Source organism: Sturnira hondurensis, unplaced genomic scaffold (assembly GCF_014824575.4).
Source record: "Sturnira hondurensis isolate 20B ecotype Veracruz unplaced genomic scaffold, ASM1482457v3 Scaffold0007036, whole genome shotgun sequence".
NCBI classification, from domain to species: Eukaryota; Metazoa; Chordata; class Mammalia; order Chiroptera; family Phyllostomidae; genus Sturnira; species Sturnira hondurensis.
The window spans coordinates 1604822-1622717 of NW_028079667.1; the positions used below are offsets into that span (position 1 = coordinate 1604822).

The 17896-nt window shown below is 42.1% G+C and overlaps 1 long non-coding RNA gene across 1 annotated transcript; it reads left to right on the forward strand.

Moving 5' to 3' along the window:
• Positions 1-8273: 8273 nt before the first annotated feature.
• Positions 8274-11262, forward strand: LOC118990388 (uncharacterized). The gene is made up of 3 exons (XR_005067214.1): positions 8274-8968; positions 9107-9111; positions 9317-11262. It is a non-coding gene; the product is annotated as an uncharacterized LOC118990388 (long non-coding RNA).
• Positions 11263-17896: the final 6634 nt, after the last annotated feature.

Below are 17896 nucleotides of genomic sequence, written 5' to 3' on the forward strand. Positions count from 1 at the left end.
GGCAGGTAAGCGACCGGCCGCTCCTCTGGGTCTCGGCCACGCAGGAAACAAAAGCAACGCAAGATCCGTTCCTGCCTTCTCCTCGAGCTGCATAAGTAATGGCTGAAGTGGATGGATGGGGAAAAGGGTGCGTATCAGCCAGCGTTCGGCGATCGCTCTGAAAGGCGCCTTTCTTTATCAGTGCCGTGGGGTAGTGATTTCAGGTCACTTGAGGTCGGGGGAAACACCCTTTGCACCCAGACAGGCCTCTCGTGGTCCGGGGATCCTGCCCGGGTACTGGCAACAAGGGGTCCAAATACAATGAAGTCTGTACGGAAAAGAAAACCCACTGTGAAGGTTACAGGTTGGTCTCGGCCTTTCCTTTTGTTTTCTGATTGTCTCGCGTTAAGGTGCAGAAAAAATCAGTTTGATCACTGATTGCCCCAGCAGCTACAGTGACCAGTAATTATACCTTGACAGTTAAGGCATTTGATGCCCAGCGTTACTTTGTTTTTGTTAACTCTAAAATTTGTGAACCAAAGGGATTTTTGTGCAGTCTCTTTTGTGTTGGCTTAAGTGAAGTTGTCTTTTCTCTCAGAATGTAAGGCTTCCCCTCACATCTAAAATGTGAGGCATGTTACAGACTAGCCTGTTAGACCCCACTGCTCCCAACATCGGAACGACCCTACACTCTGCTCTCCATCCAGAGACTGTGGTTTTCCAATTCCAGTCCATTTGAAGCTGGAGCTGTCTTCCTTATTGGCCTCTTCAAGGCCGGAGAATAACAGTGCTTTTCCTTACAGCTGCTTTCCCCCTTCATTTTGTCCATAGGTTGATCCGGCCCTTTCTCTCCTTGAGGTGCTGGCGCAGAGAGATCTTACTTACATTCCCAAGAAACTTTCATTGTTAGATGGACTCACCTCTGGCTCCATGCCCTCCTCCATTCTCTTCTTAGCTGTCTTCCCATTTCTTTCCACTGTGACGTCCTTGTATCCTCAACTCCAAATGTGAGGACAAGTCTCTTCCTTGAAATCCTGCCACCCATACGTGTAACCAGCGATGGAGTCTGTTTTCTCCTGCTCTGTCATTGCCACTCTTCTTTCCTATACTCCCCACACCTTTTAAATTTCCTTCTGTTCTCTGTCATTTCTGATTGGGTTATGAGTCCTTGTCTCTTTTTTTGCAAAGGGAAGGCATTGGAAGTGTGTTGGCCCCACAATTTCAACATGTTTTAACATAAATCAATCCTAGGGATGGCCACATAGGCCAGTAGCTAAGATTTATTTTAAGTCCCCAACAGTAACCTGGTAGTTTTCTATGAATGAATTGGAATCTTTGGCTTTGTTATCTGGGCCAGAAAGGAAAACTGGGAGACATATTTGTCTATGTTTGGCATTTCCTAGATCTAAAACCAGCACCAGGTTGAGAGGGGGGTAATGGTTTCCCCTGAGGTAGAACATTGGCTTCAAGCTTTTAGGGAGGTCACTAAGATAAAGGTTTTGTGTTAAACTTTGCTTCCTTTTGTGTTTATTTCCCAGTGTTGCATCTTTGTGGGACCGAGAGCGGTGTCCACATCCAGGCCAGAAGGGAGCTCAGATGGGAAATTCAGGTAGACGATTTAGGGTGGCAAGTGGAAAGAACTCCCTTTGGTACTTTTCAAGATTTTTGGTTAAAAAACAGGGTTTTGTGGCAAGAGGATTTAAAACTTAAAAGGCTAGGGAGAAAGGAAGGGTCATCAAGGACATGGTTGTTGAAATAAAACTATCTTTAGCCGATGGTGAAATTAGCAGGTCTGGAGCAGAAAGGAGGGGGAGAAAGCAAAACATGAAATTGAGAAAAAAGAAAAAATGCAATTGCTTTTGATTTCTGGGTGCCCAGGTGGTTCAGCACCTAGACCCGCCCTCCTGCATCTTCTCTCCTAATTGAGGAGATGGCTAATTACAATGCTTTTACCATCTCAAGGAGCATTTTACACCTCCCTTAAGTACTGTTCACTGGTTCCTGAAATATTTATGGACTATCCACGTTGCCCTGGCACTACCGAAAATGGATATAAAGAAGAAAACAACTCAAGAGCTCACTATTTATTGTGAGCAACTATTGAGAGAAATGGCCCAAACCTGTGTTAGTAGCTTGCTCAGTTGCCAGATACTGGTAACTTATTTGCGCACAAGGTGCACACCAGATGCTGGAGGAGTTGAGGGGTGGTGTGTAAAGGAAGAGCCCTGGCTCAGCTTGGGGGGCCAGAATAACTCCCCAATAGGAGACGACTTTGAGTAGAAGAGGTGGGGAAGAGGCAGAGGAAACAGTGGTGCAAATGCACAAAGGTCTGGCCCCACACAGTGTCTCTGGGGAACTAACTGCAAACATGCTACTTGGCTTTAAAGAGGAGGATGTGTGTGGATGTGCTGGAAGGGAGACTGTGGAATGGGAGGGATTCAGATGATGAAGAAGGGGAGGAGCCAGCAGAGGAGCCTTTGAAGAATTTTTTGGAGGGCAGTGACCTGCCCAGACTCGTACTTTAGGAAGATCATCCTGGAAGTTTGTGCTGGTTTGGAATCATGACCGATGTTAGTGAGTTAAAAAAGCACATTGTAGAAAAATAGTGTATTTAACCAAACCTAAGACATCATTGACTGTATGGTGCATATTGGTTTCAGAGACGATAAAATGTAAAAAAAAAAAAGATGCCTCTTAAAAGTAGAAGAAATACAGCATGTTAAATAAAACCATATTTTTAGGGTCTTTTAGGGAAAAGTGTGTGTGTGTGTGAGAGAGAGAGAGAGAGAGAGAGAAAGAAAGAGAGAAAGATTTGAAGACTGGATCAGGGTGACTTTAATCTTTTTTTTATAGCCTTATAAACTCCTTGGCTATTTCACAATGAGGGCATGTTACTTTTTTAGCTTGAAAATGATACTAAAGAAAATAAAAGATGTAGTAAATGAATAACAATGACAAAGAGAAAACACTATCAGATCTTTAGGCTGGGTGAGTGAGATGAAGCTGTTGTCAGGGAGAAGAGTCCAAAAATTACTGGGAATATTCAGAAAAGAGATGCAAAGGTGTGAGTTCGGCGTTGTCAGAGAAAGGGAGATGAGCAGATGGAAGAGATACCTAGTGGGTGAATTCAACAGGGTTTGGAACTGGAGGAGCCTAGCGGTGAGGAACAAGCTCGGCTTTTCTCCTGTGCCTAACCTGAACTGCTGCACGGACGAATGTTACCAACTACATGTGTAGAAAATATCAACAAAAGAGTCCGTTTCGGAAATGGGAAAGATGACAAATTCAGTTTGGGGCACATTAAGTTTGAGGTGCCCATAGGCCATTAAAACAGGAATGTCTAAAAGGCCATATAGGTTTGAGGCTCCAAGAATGTATGACATAAGCGTATATAAATGGCCCTTTCAGCCACAGGCAATGATAAAGTTGCTTAGAAAGAGATATATAGGCAATGGCAAGGGAAGGGGGTAGAGGGTGAATCCACATTTACCAAAGAGAAAGAGGAAAAGGAACTCATTAGGGGGACTTAGGAAGCAGCTGGAGGGAAAGAGGAACCCCAAGGAGCAGAGCCTCACAGAACAGAGGCAGAAGGAGGAACAGCTTTCTAGAAAGGATACCAAGTTAGATAAGAAGTGAGATATGACCATAGCCTGTTGAGTCACTGAGGCCTGGTCTGGAACAGTTTCAGAAGAGGGGTGAGGCCCCAAGTCGGGTTGTACAAGGATGAGGAGTGAGTAGGATTAGAGTAGGGAGAGAAAGACTTAACTGTGAAAGGAAAGAGAAAAGAGGTTTCTAGATAAGGAGAATATCGGATCCTGTCACCCAAGATTTACTTATTTATTTGGTAGTTGTTACAAGAGATATGATCGTGTAGATGTGCTGAGGGAAGAAAGCCAGGAAAAGATAAGTTGACGACCTAGAGGAGAGAGTAAATAATTAATGAAACAGGCCTTGGGGGTGGGGTTGAAGTCCAGAGTTCGGTTCTCTGGGACAAGACAGGGGAGGGCTATTTTTTCCCCAGTGAGAATAGAAAGAAGAGAAAGGGCCGTTGCATGAATTAGAGGGCTAAGAGATTGGGAGACAAGGCTTTAGGATGTCTTGTTGGGGTTGAAAAGCAGGTAGATGAGAGTAAGGGGATACAGAACAGTAAGGTAGATATTGTGAGCAGAACAACAACTATTCTTAAGTCTTGGGGCTTAAGGTCTCTGAAGTGGAATGTTTAGATGATGACAAGATTCAGAGTGTGACCACATGGATGAAGCATCGGCGAAGTGAGAAGAAGCATTGGAGGTGATAACGTCATGGAACTGAGATGGGGGTTGAGTCTTGCACAGGGAAACTGAAGTCATCTAGGATGGAGAGGACACCAAGGATCATCTATGGGAATCCGTAGTATTTTGGCACAAGTAACAGGTGGCGCTTTGCCAGGAATACTTGCTCTGTTCCTCATCGACACACTCAGCAAACAGTGTAATACAATGACTTGAACACACGTGTCAAATTCCAGATCACTCTCCTCTATCTGATTTCGGGTCAAGTATGCAAAGTGTGTAGAACAGAGATCATTACCTTGCAGGAAGTAGCTGTCCTTCCTATTAATATGTATGTACTTCTTGTAAGATATATTTTTTAAAGATTTCTTTTATTTATCTTTAGAGGGGAAGGGAAGGAGAGAGTGAGAGAAACATCAATGTATGGTTGCCTCTCGTGCATCCCCTGTCGGGAACTGGCCTGCAACCCAGGCATGTGCCCTGACTGGGAATCGAACCTCTATGCTCTGGTTCACAGGCCCTCGCTTAATCCACTGAGCCACACCAGCCAGGGCTGTAAGATGTATTTTGCTGTGCTTATTCTTTGCTTTCAGTCCAAGCTTCTATTGTGAATGTAGAGTGACATCTTGTCCCAGGAAGGTGACCTGCCCATTGTCAATCATCCAGGTAGGCTGTGGACCTTAGAAAGGCAGGAGAGAAAGTGTGGGCACTCACCCACCTTCTGTCTTTCTTTCCTTGTCTCTCTTTCTATCCTCTCCTCCTTCTTTTCCTCCTATCCCCCCTCTCTTCTTCCTCCCCTCTCTTTCTCTGGATTTCTACAAGTCTGGGTACTCCTCAGGGCACTCTGAAGTAACAAGGGGAAGGCATTCTCTCGTGAAGTTGACAGCTCTAATTTATAAATCAGATAATCTAATGATAGAGGACTCTCTCTGAATTCCCTTCTCTTGTTCTAAGCCAGAACGAGAACCTTCCTTCCTTCCTTCCTACCTACCTACCTACCTACCTACCTACCTTTCTTTTCTTTCTCCATCAGTATTTATTGAGTATGCATGTGTATGCACTTTTCTGGGACTGAATACACAGTAGTTAAACCAGACAAAATAGTTTTCTTTCAGGAAACTTACATTCCAGTGGAGGAGGAACAGATAATAAACATAAAGGTAAACAAGAAAATATTAGTAGATAAGTGATGAGATACAGAAGTTAACTGTTATGGTAGAGACTGACTAGGGAGCTACTCTAGCGAGCATGGACAGAGAAGGCCTCTCTTAGAAGATAGCAATAAGCAGACACCTCGGCGGTAAGGAGGAGACAGCCATGTGAAGATGAAGAAGATGGGGAAAGCCATTCCAGATAGAGAAAATCAGTAATGTTACATCAGAAATGAGCATGATGTGTTGAAGGAACAGAAAGAAAACCAGGGACTAAGCTGGAGCATACTGTGAGAGAGAGAGAGAGCGAGAGAGAGAGAGAGAGAGAGAGAGGAGTTGGCATGAGAAGTCAAACCAGTGAGAAGGGTCTGGATCTTGTAAAGTCTGTTGGGGTTGGGGTTTTAGTCTAAGTGTGATGAGAAGCTATTGGAGGTTTAGAATCAAGAGAGTAATGCGGTTTATGTATTAAACAGATCTGTGGCTGTTGTGAGAACAAATTATAGGGGATGCTATCAAGTAGAAGCAGAAAATCCGGTTGGGAGACTATCACAGAGCGCTAGTGAGAGATGATGGCAGCTTGAAATAGCAAGGTATTAGGTATAGAGAAGGACTGAGATTTGAAAAATGTCCTGGAGATAGAACCTAGAGAAGTGTGGTGGGTTGGATATGCCTTTACCACGATGGGGGTTGTGGAGGTGAGACCTACTCTTCAGCCAGGAAGTCAAGCATTCGCTTTGGGAAAGGTGAAGTTGAGGATGACCATTGGTAATGGTCTAGAGCAGGCAGGAGCTCAGGGGTAAAGTCAAGGCTGGAGATATACATTTGAGAGTTTTGGGCATTGGGACGGTATTTCAAAGCAAAGAAATTAGACAAATTTATCGCTGAAGGGAATGTAGAAAGAAAAGAAAAAAGTATCATGACCAGCCCCAAGATTAGACAGGTCCAACCTTTAGCAGTATCTCGCTTAAATAACGTAACTTGTCTCAGCTGTGCTATGGCAATGAGAGGAATTGGAAAATCCCTGTTTGTCCCCCTAAGGCCAGTCTGCTGATTGTGGCTGCAGCAGACATTCATGTGAGAGACACCCAGGGTTCATTCCAGGGTCTGGAGTGAGGTCCGCCTATGCCCTCCTATGCACAGTCTCCCACCATTGCCAACTTTACCAGGTATGGGTTTAAGTTTGTTAAACAAGTCAGCAGATTTCTCCATGTATACCCCGATTTTACAAATAGGAAAACCCAGTTTCAGAGCTTAGTGTCTTTTGGAATTTGTGCTCCAGTTAAGTTGACCTAAATCTAGCATTTCATACCAGAGTCATTGTCTTTCCTCAGCTCTCTGGAGTGTTTGATCCAGTTGACCATTTTCTCCACTTGAAGAGTCTGTCTTGGCTTCCACAACCACTGATCTTTTTCCCAGTTCTTCTGTCTCCCTGATCCAACTCTGAGTCTCTCTTGCTAACAAACTCTTCTTTCCACATCCTTTACTCATTCTCTGGATTCTACCTGAGTAACATTGTCGCTTCCCAGATCCAATTATCACCTTTGTTATCATGATGCCTAAATCTCTATGCAAAGCCCTCCCAGAAAATGCACTAAGTTTCAAGCAGTCTAGTTTTGGCTCCACCCCTAACTAGCTCTTTCAACTTGGTCAATTTGCAAACTCTCTTCCTACTTTTTTATAACCTGAAGTGGCAGAGGCTTCCTCTGGGTTTACTGCCATGGCCTCTCCCTTGAACCTTCAACCTCTTTCTCTCTTCACCCCCAAAGGCTGAACCAAAATGAACAAACACAAGGACTTTGCTTTGAACCTGCCCTCTTTCATTCACTGCCTTAGCTCATCCTCATCATTCCTGCATTGTCATCTCAGCCCAGAGACCTTTCCGGACTCCATTCATTCAATCAAATTCTCACCTCCAGGACTTCTGTTTGGGGGAAGTTAAGTTTAAGATGCCCGTTACAACAATTAAAATTAAAAATAATTTTAAAAAGATGCCCATTAGACATTTAAGTAGAAATTGCAAGTGGACAATTGGGTACATAATTCTGGAGCTGAACTGTCATAGCACCTAATGGTCCACTATTAAATTTAACTCACCTATTTGTGTTTTGTGTGTGCCCCCCCATCCCAACCAGAACAAAGACCGGGTCCTGATCACCACCAGCAGAGTTAGTTGAGAGAGGGCCCAAAGAACAAAGTGCATTGGTGCCCTGGGGCTGCTATGGTGCATTGTCGCACCCTGGGTGGCTTTAGATAACAGAAATTTATTCTCTCACCATTCTGGAGGCTAGACATTGGAAATCAAGGTGTTGCCTTGATTGCTATAACTCAGATAAAGAGCTCTGGGTGGTTGCCTCTTGCACACTCCCTGACCAGGTCATGTGACCTGCCTGGGAATCGAACTGGTGACCTTTCCCTTTGCTGGACAATGCCCAACCGAGCTAGACTGGTTAGGGCTCCATTCTTTTTTAAAATTACATAGTTTTACCATGTTCATGATTAGCAGTACCTTTAGAATTACTTGTTTTCCCTAATAATTTCTATTTATGTTTGTGTTTACAATGTACATTAGTATAGTGGCACGTGCAAATAATTTTAAATAAACAAATGCCCTGGGCTGCTTGTCACTCCCTAAGCCTGTTCTACTTTTTTCTACAGTGTTGTGCTTTTGTTAGTCATTTTCTGAGCCTGCTTTCTCCTTTCTCTGTTTGGCAGAATCCTAGTGATTGTTCAAGCCTTACCCAACATCCAGAGGTACAAATCATCACTGTCTCTTCCTTTAGGATAACCTCGTCATAGTGCATCTCACCTTGGGTCCCACTTGTCTCTGTAGCATCTCCCCTGAGGGACTGACTGAGATTCCAGAGGGTAAGGATCCCTCTTAGTCACCATTCTGTCCCTGATGGCGTGCAGTTGCAAGTAGTGGGTCCTGCAAGTGTTGAATGAATTTAATCATCTCACCGCATCCACTGTTCTAAATTTCGAACCAATATGAGACATATGAAACAATATGAGATATAAAGGAACAAGAGACGGGGCTATGGATTTAAAGCACGAGGCTTAATTTCACATGCAGCATCTTCTAAGATATGGTATGGCCTGTAGCTCCTCCTGTATTTAACCAACACACATCTTCCTTCATTGTATGTGAAGGCTATATAATTCCACAAATTTTCATTTTTGCATGCAGCTAAGGACATGTAGTAATTTCCTAAATGCATTGTTAAGATTTAACATTTATAAGCTGCAACTGGTGCACATCTGATGAGTGCTAAGGGTTTTGACTCAGCACGCTGCTAAAAAGTCTGGCAGACACAAAAACGCTCTGCGTGTGCAGATGATTGGGTTTCTCCCACGTTTCGAGAGGCCAGTTTCTTATCATGCATCATCACTATTATAATGAGGTACAGGGGTTCTGATTACTATTCTTTTTACTTATTAATCATGTCTTAGTTTCTATCATTATCAGTTTGTTCTGGGTTCATTAATTTGTTGGTGTCTTAGCAGGAATGTTTCAGATGTGGGCTCTGGAGACCCAGCGCCTTCCGTGTTAAGTCGGTATGAACTTGAGTCGGTATTTAATTATTCTGAGCCTCAGTTTTTCCATCTCAAAATGGGAGTGGGTGGTAGAGGTGCTTCCCTCATTTGGGTTGATGTGGGCAACCATTGAGTTAATGCATGCTGAGTGTTTTCATAGATGGTACTTAGACAAGGTGCTGGCATATAGGACAAGGTTAGATGAGGATTTGGTTCAGCTAAGCATGACAGAAAACCAAAATAGCAGTCTTATTAAGATAGAAATTTATTTCTTCCCACAAACCCATGGGCAGCCCATGGGTGACAGTCTACACCCATCACACTGGTATGCAGTCTGCATCCATCACATTCCTGCAATCCCATCGTTTGATGCTTTCTCAGAGTGGGACCGCCGTTGATGGGCTGAAGGGCCGTCAACGCCTGCCCCCCAGCTAGCAGGAAGGAAGAGCGGCAAAGAGAGGGGCACACGCCCTCTCCAAGGACTCTCCTCGGAAGAATATATGACACGTCTGCTTGCAGGCCTTTGACCAGAACTGGATCACTCCGCCACATCTAGCTGTAAGGACAGGCTGGGTATAAAACCTTTACTTTGAATGACTGCAACTAAAAAAAGGGGACGTTCATTATTACAGAACTGGACTAATCAGCTGGAACAGTATTGGCCTTCAGGGCAGGACAAATCTTTACTGGATGAGGCTGCCTGCATGTTTCAGGACACTTACACCTCCAGGCCCCAGATACTCCCTAAATGCCAGGAGGACCCGATTGTATCAACCCAATGCTCCCACACATTTACAGCTACACTTAGGAGGTAGCATGTCCTCAAAGCTGAGGTTGCTGTGGAAGGCATCTTCTCCGCGCAGTGCAGCAGCACATGCCCTTCCAGGGAAGTCCTGCTTCCCACAGCCAGAGTTTAGATGGCCATCTGCTCATGAGGAGACGGGCCAGCCTCTGACTCAGGCCAGGTCACGTAAACTCTTTTCCCGGGCTTTAAACAATTGGAACTAGGGGGGAATTTTTAATTTCCTCGTGGGAGAGACATAAGATTTACTGCTGTTCCTCTGCTATTGATGAGAATGCAAATGCTGCTGCTGCTTTGAAAAACAGTCTGGCAACTCTGCAAAAGGCTAAATATAGAGATACCATATGGCAAAGCAACTCCGCTCCTACTCATATACATCCAGGAGAAATTTTAAAAAATGTTCACATAAGAAGTTGTCCATGAATACTTATAGCAGCATTATTCGTAACAGCCAAAGAGTGGAAACAGTCCAAGTGCCCACCAACTGATAAATAGATGACCACAATGTGCTATATCCCTAACAGAATATTATTTGGCAATAAACAGGAACAGAGTACAGGTAAACACTACAACATAGATGAACCTTGAAAATACTGTGCTAGGTGAAAGAAGCAAGTCTCGAATGGTCCTATATTACATGATTCCATTTATCAATATATGGAATGCGCAGAATAGGCAAATCCATAGAGACAGGAATTAGATTACTCTTGCCTAGGGAGAGAGGCGAATAGGGAGAGAATGCTAATGGTATGGGAAGACTGAGTTCAATTACATGGCCAATGGTATAATCAATCATACCTCTGTAATAAAACCTTGATTAAAACTCCATAAGGAGGCTCAGAGAGCATCCTGGTTGGTGAACACATCGGTGTGCTGAAAGGGTGGTACATGCTCCCAGGCGTTCTGCATTCCAGGCCTTGCCTTCTGTGTCTCCCCCATTTGGCTGTTCCTGACTTGTTCCCTTTATAATAAAATAGGAATTAAAAATACAGTGTTGTCTGAGTTCTGTGAGTCACCTATTTGGTCTTGGAGAATTGTTTGAGTGCCCTGGGGAAGGTAGCACTGGCTAAGTGGGCCATTATCTAAAAAGTTTGAGAACACTGCTGTGCAGGAAAGTACTTAGGACAAAAGTATCCAATCCTGAATACAGATAGAAGGTAGCAAGCAACAGTGCTACTTTGAAACACTTCTTAAAGTGAGAGATAAAGTATTGACATTTTTAGAGTTGAATTGTACTTTATAATATGAATGTTTACTAAGTGCACTTTTCAAAAGATACTTTCTCTTGACCTTTTCAAAGATAATGAGGCTCTTTAACCCAAAATTACTCTGGGGTAGGTCTGCCTGTTGATGAAAGGATGACGTGGAAGGCTCTCTTTCAGCCATATAATTATGTAAGTTTCTGTTAGAAGAATATCTCCCTGGATTTTGAAACGAAACAGCTGCTGCTATCCAAATATGTATAAATGGCGGTATAAATGTAACACATTATATTTCTTTCAACATATATTTTTATTACATTGATTCTTTGGGAAAAGTCGATTGTTTCCATACTTGCTCTGCACCCTCCTCTCTTCTTTGGTCTCTTCCTTTTGTACCTTCTGCTCATGGGGAGGAAGAATGACCTTTTTGGAAATGTGTGTATACAAGGGTAGAAATACTCCAGACTCTAAAGGGACAAGGAACAGTCCATTAGAAGAAAAATTGCATCACTCCAAGAAGATGGGAATAAAGGTCGTTACATTATGATCTGTATGGCAGTGAATAGGAAAAGAAGGACCAGACTTTCAGACTCAGACCAGGACAAAGCTTCAGAGCAATTCATGGGGCAGAATGTAAAATGCGTATTTGTAAAATGAACACAAATAATGAGAGCATTTTTAAGGAACTGCAGAAATAATAAAGAAAATAACTGGTCAATATGTGTGGATATAGAATCTTCTTTATGAAGAATCATATCATACGTGTGACTGCTCTAATCATTAAATCAGAATCTCCACATATAGCACAAATTCATAAGTTAAAATTTTATGTATTTATTTTTTTATTATTGTTCAAGTATATTTGTCTCCATTTTCACCCCAGCACAGCCCCCTGCCTCACCCATTCCCACCTTCCACCCTTAAACCCACCCCCTTTGTCTTTGTCCATGTGTCCTTCATACAAGTTCCTTGATGCCCCATCTCCATTATCCCCTATTATCCCTCTCCCTCCTCCTCTCTGGTTACTGTCAGACTGTTCTTTATTTCAATGTCTCTGGTTGTATTTTGCTTGCTTGTTTTGTTTTGTTGATTGGGTTCCAGTTAAAGGTGAGATCATATGGTATTTGTCTTTCATCACCTGGCTTATTTCACTTAGCATAATGCTCTCCAGTTCTATCCATGCTGTTGTGAAGGGTAGGAGCTCCTTCTTTCCTCCTACTATGTAGAATAAATTTTAAAGAAAAGGTTTGTTTCTCCCACTAAACTCAAGCAATGGTTTTACTGTTATTTAAAATGAGAATATTTCATTAAATTAGTTCATCAAATCATGCCAAAAGCTGGTGTCATGACTTTTTTCTCATTTTAAAAGACTGCAGTTACAGTATTATGATGGGTCTATATGGACTGTCTTTTGCGCTGGAAAAAAATGCCTTACATTAGATTCCTAATATTTTAAAACTATAGGAGTCTCTGTTAGAAGTACCTTGAAAAAATGGTGAACATGAATAAAATTATGCAGACAATTTTTAGTTTGCTAATTGAATAACACTTTAGTTCATCCAAAGTGGTTCCTAGAGACTATAACAAGTAGTTCATTTATTTTTAATTGCTAATCTAATTTCAGCTGTAACACTTTTATTTAGGAAATGGTTTCACAGAAGAAAGCATTAGGCAGCAAGACAAGAAATAATCAAATACGTAATAATCCTTAAGATTCCATCAGGCACAGGGCTCATGATACTATTTAGAAGAAATGAGGCCATTCCATAATTTTAACTTTCAAATCTAATATATACTATATTTGTAATAAAAATAAATATGCATGTTTTTACTTTAAAAAAAATAAGTTAAATGTATTTACTGAAAAGGCCGTGCATAGCTGTGGGGGATGCACTGTGCGCCGGGGCCTGTGGTGTTGTTTCTGGGTGGAGCCGTCCTGCACTGTAATCTCAGACTTAGAAGTCATCGTAACATTCCTTAGTCCAGGGAACAGACTTAAGGATCTCAGGTGCACTTCCTAGCTCCACATTTCTGTGATTAATTCCATAATCTTCAGGGTATGCCTACAACAATACCACGTTTCAGGAGCAGTAATGAGCATAGGATTGCAGTCACACCAAATGGATCCGCAATCTGCCACTTACTTGCATTGTTACCCTAGGCAGGTAACCTTTCTGAATTCCAGTTCATTCAACTTTCAACCAGGGTTAGTAGCACTGCAGCAGACTGTGTTGGTGGCCTGACCCGTAGCCCCTCTGACAACTGCCACTGCAGGGGACAGCTCCTGTACCATGCAGCTGCCTACCTCTGTGCCCACCTTTGTCTCTCTCACTGCCCTGGGCTGCTTCTGATTCACAGGGACTGTAGAGCCAGAAATACCAGGGATTAACGTCCCCTAGTGCGACCCTAACCCACCTCAGTGAGACAATTTGGATGGACATTAACACAGCTCCTCAGAGACCCTCCCAGCTGGGTTGAGCGCCCCCCCCCCCCTTGTTACCCAGAGTAGTAACCTGCTCTTTAATGAACCCTGTACTGGCTTTTCTCACCTGCCTGTCTCCCTTTGCCCACTACCTCATGACTGCGTCCTGTAATCACCTTCCAAATAATCAACTTGCACACAACGTCCTGTCTTGGGTGTTGCTTTGTAAACCCCATTTCACATTGTTGTGAGGATTGAGAATGGTGTAAAGCACCTACTAGAGCCTATAGTAAGACCCCAACAAGTAGTAACTATTATATCTGACCATTGAAACAGGATGGCATGGTTCTAGGCAATGTTTAGATTTTGTTTCTCCAGTTAAGTGATGTTCACATCCTGCTAAAGCATATTTACATAATTTTATGAGGCATCTAAAACACATGGAAAATGCTGTAAGTGGGGGAAATAAACAAAATAGAAAGAGACTCAGAGATACAGAGAATATACTGATGTTTTCCAGAGGAAGGGGGTTAGGGGATTGAGTGCAGGGATTAAGGTGAAAAAGGGGATTGAGTGCAGGGAAAAAGGTGCAGGGATTAAGAAGTACAACTTGGTAGTCACAGAATAGTCACAGGGATGTACAGTGCATCGTAAGGAACATAGTCAGAAATATTGTAATGACTCTGCATTGTGCCAGGTGGTACCAGAAATATCAGGGGAGCAGTTTGTAGACTATATATGATTGTCTAACCACTACACTGTACACCTGAAACTAATACAATATTAAATGTAAACTGTAATTGAAAAATAAAATTTTAATTAAAAAGTACTAGGCAGCACTATAAAAGAATGCGGACGATAACTATGCACTGATATAAAAGGATGTATAAGTACATTGTCAAAGCCAGGTGTAGAATGATAGACACAGGTATGTTTTTCTTTTTCGTAAACTATGGGGTAAGGCAGGAAATAAATGTATCTGCTCAAAGTTGCTTAAGAAAATTCTGGATATACAAGACACTAATCTCTTGAGGAGGTGGATGGGACCTATACAGACGGTGAATGGGGTGGGAGACTATATTATTTTATATTATTTTATTTTTTAACCACGTAACTATATTACTTCTGAGACTATCGATTTCCCACCAGTATCCATTTTTATTTATTCCTTACACATATAGACTCCACCCCCCACGTTTTTAGGGGGCATTTTAGTGCCATGTAGGAGATTACATATTCTAGCCTCCTGTGCAGCTAAGTTTGTTCATGTGACTGAGTTTTTGCAATGGATTGTGAGCAGGGGTACAGGTGCTATGCCTGTGTCACACCCTTAAAAGGAAATTGGTCTTCTACTTTGTCTTCTTTGCCCTTCCCATGGGCAAGAGGACTGGGGGTGCTCAACCTTTTGGTGTCTCTGAGCCACACTGGAAGAAGAAGAGTTGTCTTGGGCCACACAGTAAATACACAAACACTAACTAAAACTGATGAGCAAAAAAAGGTGTTTAAGTAAATTCAAGATTTTGTGTTGGGCTGCATTCATAGCCATCCTGGGCCATATGCGACCCACAGGCTGGGGATTGGACACCCCTGGGCAGTGTTGGTGAGCCAGCTCTGATCGCAGCAGGTGGAGTAACAAGCAGAAATTGATGGAGCAACGAGATAGCAATGAGGAATGTAGATTCCTGGATAACCACAAGAAGTTTAGCAGCCAGCCCTCTCTGGACTGCTCACCACCTCCTGCGCTATTTCATGAGAGAGAAATAAACATCTATCTTATTTTGGCCATTGAGTTTTGGGTTATCTCTATTCCAGCAATGTAGCCCATATCCAAATACAGGGCCAGCACAAGTAATTCCTGCTTCAGTGTGGTTGGTAGGGTAATAATATGGGTGTAATAATTTATAGTTTTAATTTGAACATTTCACCTAAAATGGCATATGGTGTGCTTGAGTGTGATACTGTTGTGTTACAGAATTACATGTTTATGACTTGGTGATAAAAGATTTGGTATAGATTGCCAGCTCATAGAAAAGGGGTGTTATTTGTGCCGGACCCTGTACCTCAAGGTTAAAAACTGCAGAACGTGTGACATTGGCAGTGCAGGGAAGCGCACCCAACTGTTCTGACTTCCAGCCCAGGTTTTTCACTGTAAACGATTAAGGAGGAAGCCTTACGATGACCAGTTCTGCTCTCTTCCAAAATCTATCATACCAACCCACCAATGTCCACTTCCGTTGACCCAGGTGGAATCAAATTAAAGAAAACAAACTGGAGATATAGTCACTTTTGAAATCTTAGGCTGGGAAAGGAGGATTAATGGCAAAGCAATTGAACTTGGAAAAATTAACAAAAGGAGATGAATGCAATTCAATAGCTATTAGTAGATAAGATAGAAAGGAACCTATGACTGAAATAAATAAAGGATGTTTTACCTCATTCAAATGGAAGAAGTCTTCAAGAAAGAAGATGAGGTGTAGAGTAACTCCATAAAGGTATTCAGTTGGTGGAAACTGATGATGGTAGAATGGGGGGTAGTGAATGGGTTGAGACAAAAGATGAGTATATACAACTCATATTGCTGTCAGGATATACAGGTATGGATGTACCATTCCCTTCTCTGTCAGTGGCAATATCTAGGGGGATTTCAGCCACATAAATTTCTGTGCTTACAAAAAGGAATAGAACTGACACCACAATGACTGGCCACAGGGAAAAATGAATCATCTGAGAATTACAGATGCCAGAATTAGGGGTCTGACCCAGCTCCAGGGCTGGCTGCCAAGGAGAGTGACCAGCAGGCCAAGTCATCATACTCCAGGGAGCATGTCATTTCACAGGATGCTAGTTAATGAGATTAGATTGTAAAAGAGCGTGTATTAAAGAGTAGCGAAAACCTACAAGGACTGATACTTACTTCTAGGCTTAGATAATTCTTGCTTTGAAAAAGAATACTCAGAAATTTTCAAAATTTGGTTTTTGTTTTTCAAATAATACTTGCCACAAGAGGTTGAAAAAAAAGGATGAAACCCACTGCTTGGTACTGATATCATGTTATAAAATAAGAGAGAGAGAGAGAGAGGGAGGGAGGAGAGAAAACTCAACTTTTATTTTGTCTCCTCTCTGAAAGAGAATGATTTTTAATGAAAAAATATAGAATAAACATGGCTAAAAGAAGTAATAGAAGTAATTATTTACATATAAACTACATTTAAAAATATGTACAACAAAAAAGGCCACTGAAATCCATTGTAGTAAATGAGCAACCAATTTTTTCAATTTTCTTTTAGAGAGAGGGTAAGGGAGGGAGAGAAACATTGATGTGAGAGAAAACATTGATGGCTGACTTCCTCCGTAGGCTTTCCAAACCCTGACCAGGGATGGAACCGGCAACCCGTGAACGTTCTCTGACCAGGAATCCCACCACCAACCTTTCACTTTGCTGGACGATGTCCAACCAACTGAAGCCAATTGCTTTAAGTCAGTTAAACTTACCAGGCCTAAATGAAAGTTTTTGCATAAGTGATTGTAGAATCAGTATTAGTTGATTTTGGAAAGCCAGAGAAAAATAACGCCCCTTCCCCCAAATTGAAGAGGGGCAAATATTGTCCTGATTTACAAAGAGAATAAAAAGTGGTGGAAACAGGGGAGCTAGAGAATTATTGGTAAATTTAACAATTTCTAGAATAAATTTTTAAATGTTTTAAGAGATTAAGCTCACATGATGACAATTTTGATTAATTTGTTGGTTTTCATGGATATCTACCCAGGTCTCAGAGGACGAGAACATTTACTGCACATGTTCAGGTGGAGAAACTTAAGTAAAAGGGGTACATCAGAGCTGGAAACCCTCGCTCATCTAGTGTGATCCCCAGACCAGCAGTATCAGTACCACCTGGGAGTCTGACGGAAGTGGATCCTCTCAGGCCCAAGACCTACTGATTTACAATCTGCATTTTAGCAGGATTCCCAGGTGAGTCACAGGTACTCAAACTTGAGAAGCACTGGAGCAGGCAAAGTGAGAAGAACATAGGAGACGGCAAGGCACCCAAGGACTAACGACATTAAGGGGTCACTCCCAGTCCTAGGGTTGTGGGAGCAAAGGGAGGGAATTATGAGACTGGAACCACTGGATCTATTAAAACTCATTGACTTGCATACTTTAAGTGGGTGAATTATATGGTATATTATATTACACCATGTAATTATATCTCAATAAAACTATGAGGAAAGAAGAAAAACACACACAAAATGCATGCAAAATCTGTATGCTGAAATCTCCAAAGTATTAAAGAAAGAAAGCAATGGAGAGAAATGGAGTAATATACCATGTTCATGGATTGCATTCAGAGATGTTAAGATGTTAATTCTCCCCAGTGATTCTGTAGGTTTAATGCAATCCCAATTAAATTCCACCATTTTTGGTAGACTTTTGCAACTTATAAAATGTACATGAAAGGCAAAGAAACTAGATTGGCCATAATAATTTTTAAAAGATTTTATTTATTTATTTATTTATTCATTCATTTTTAGGCAGA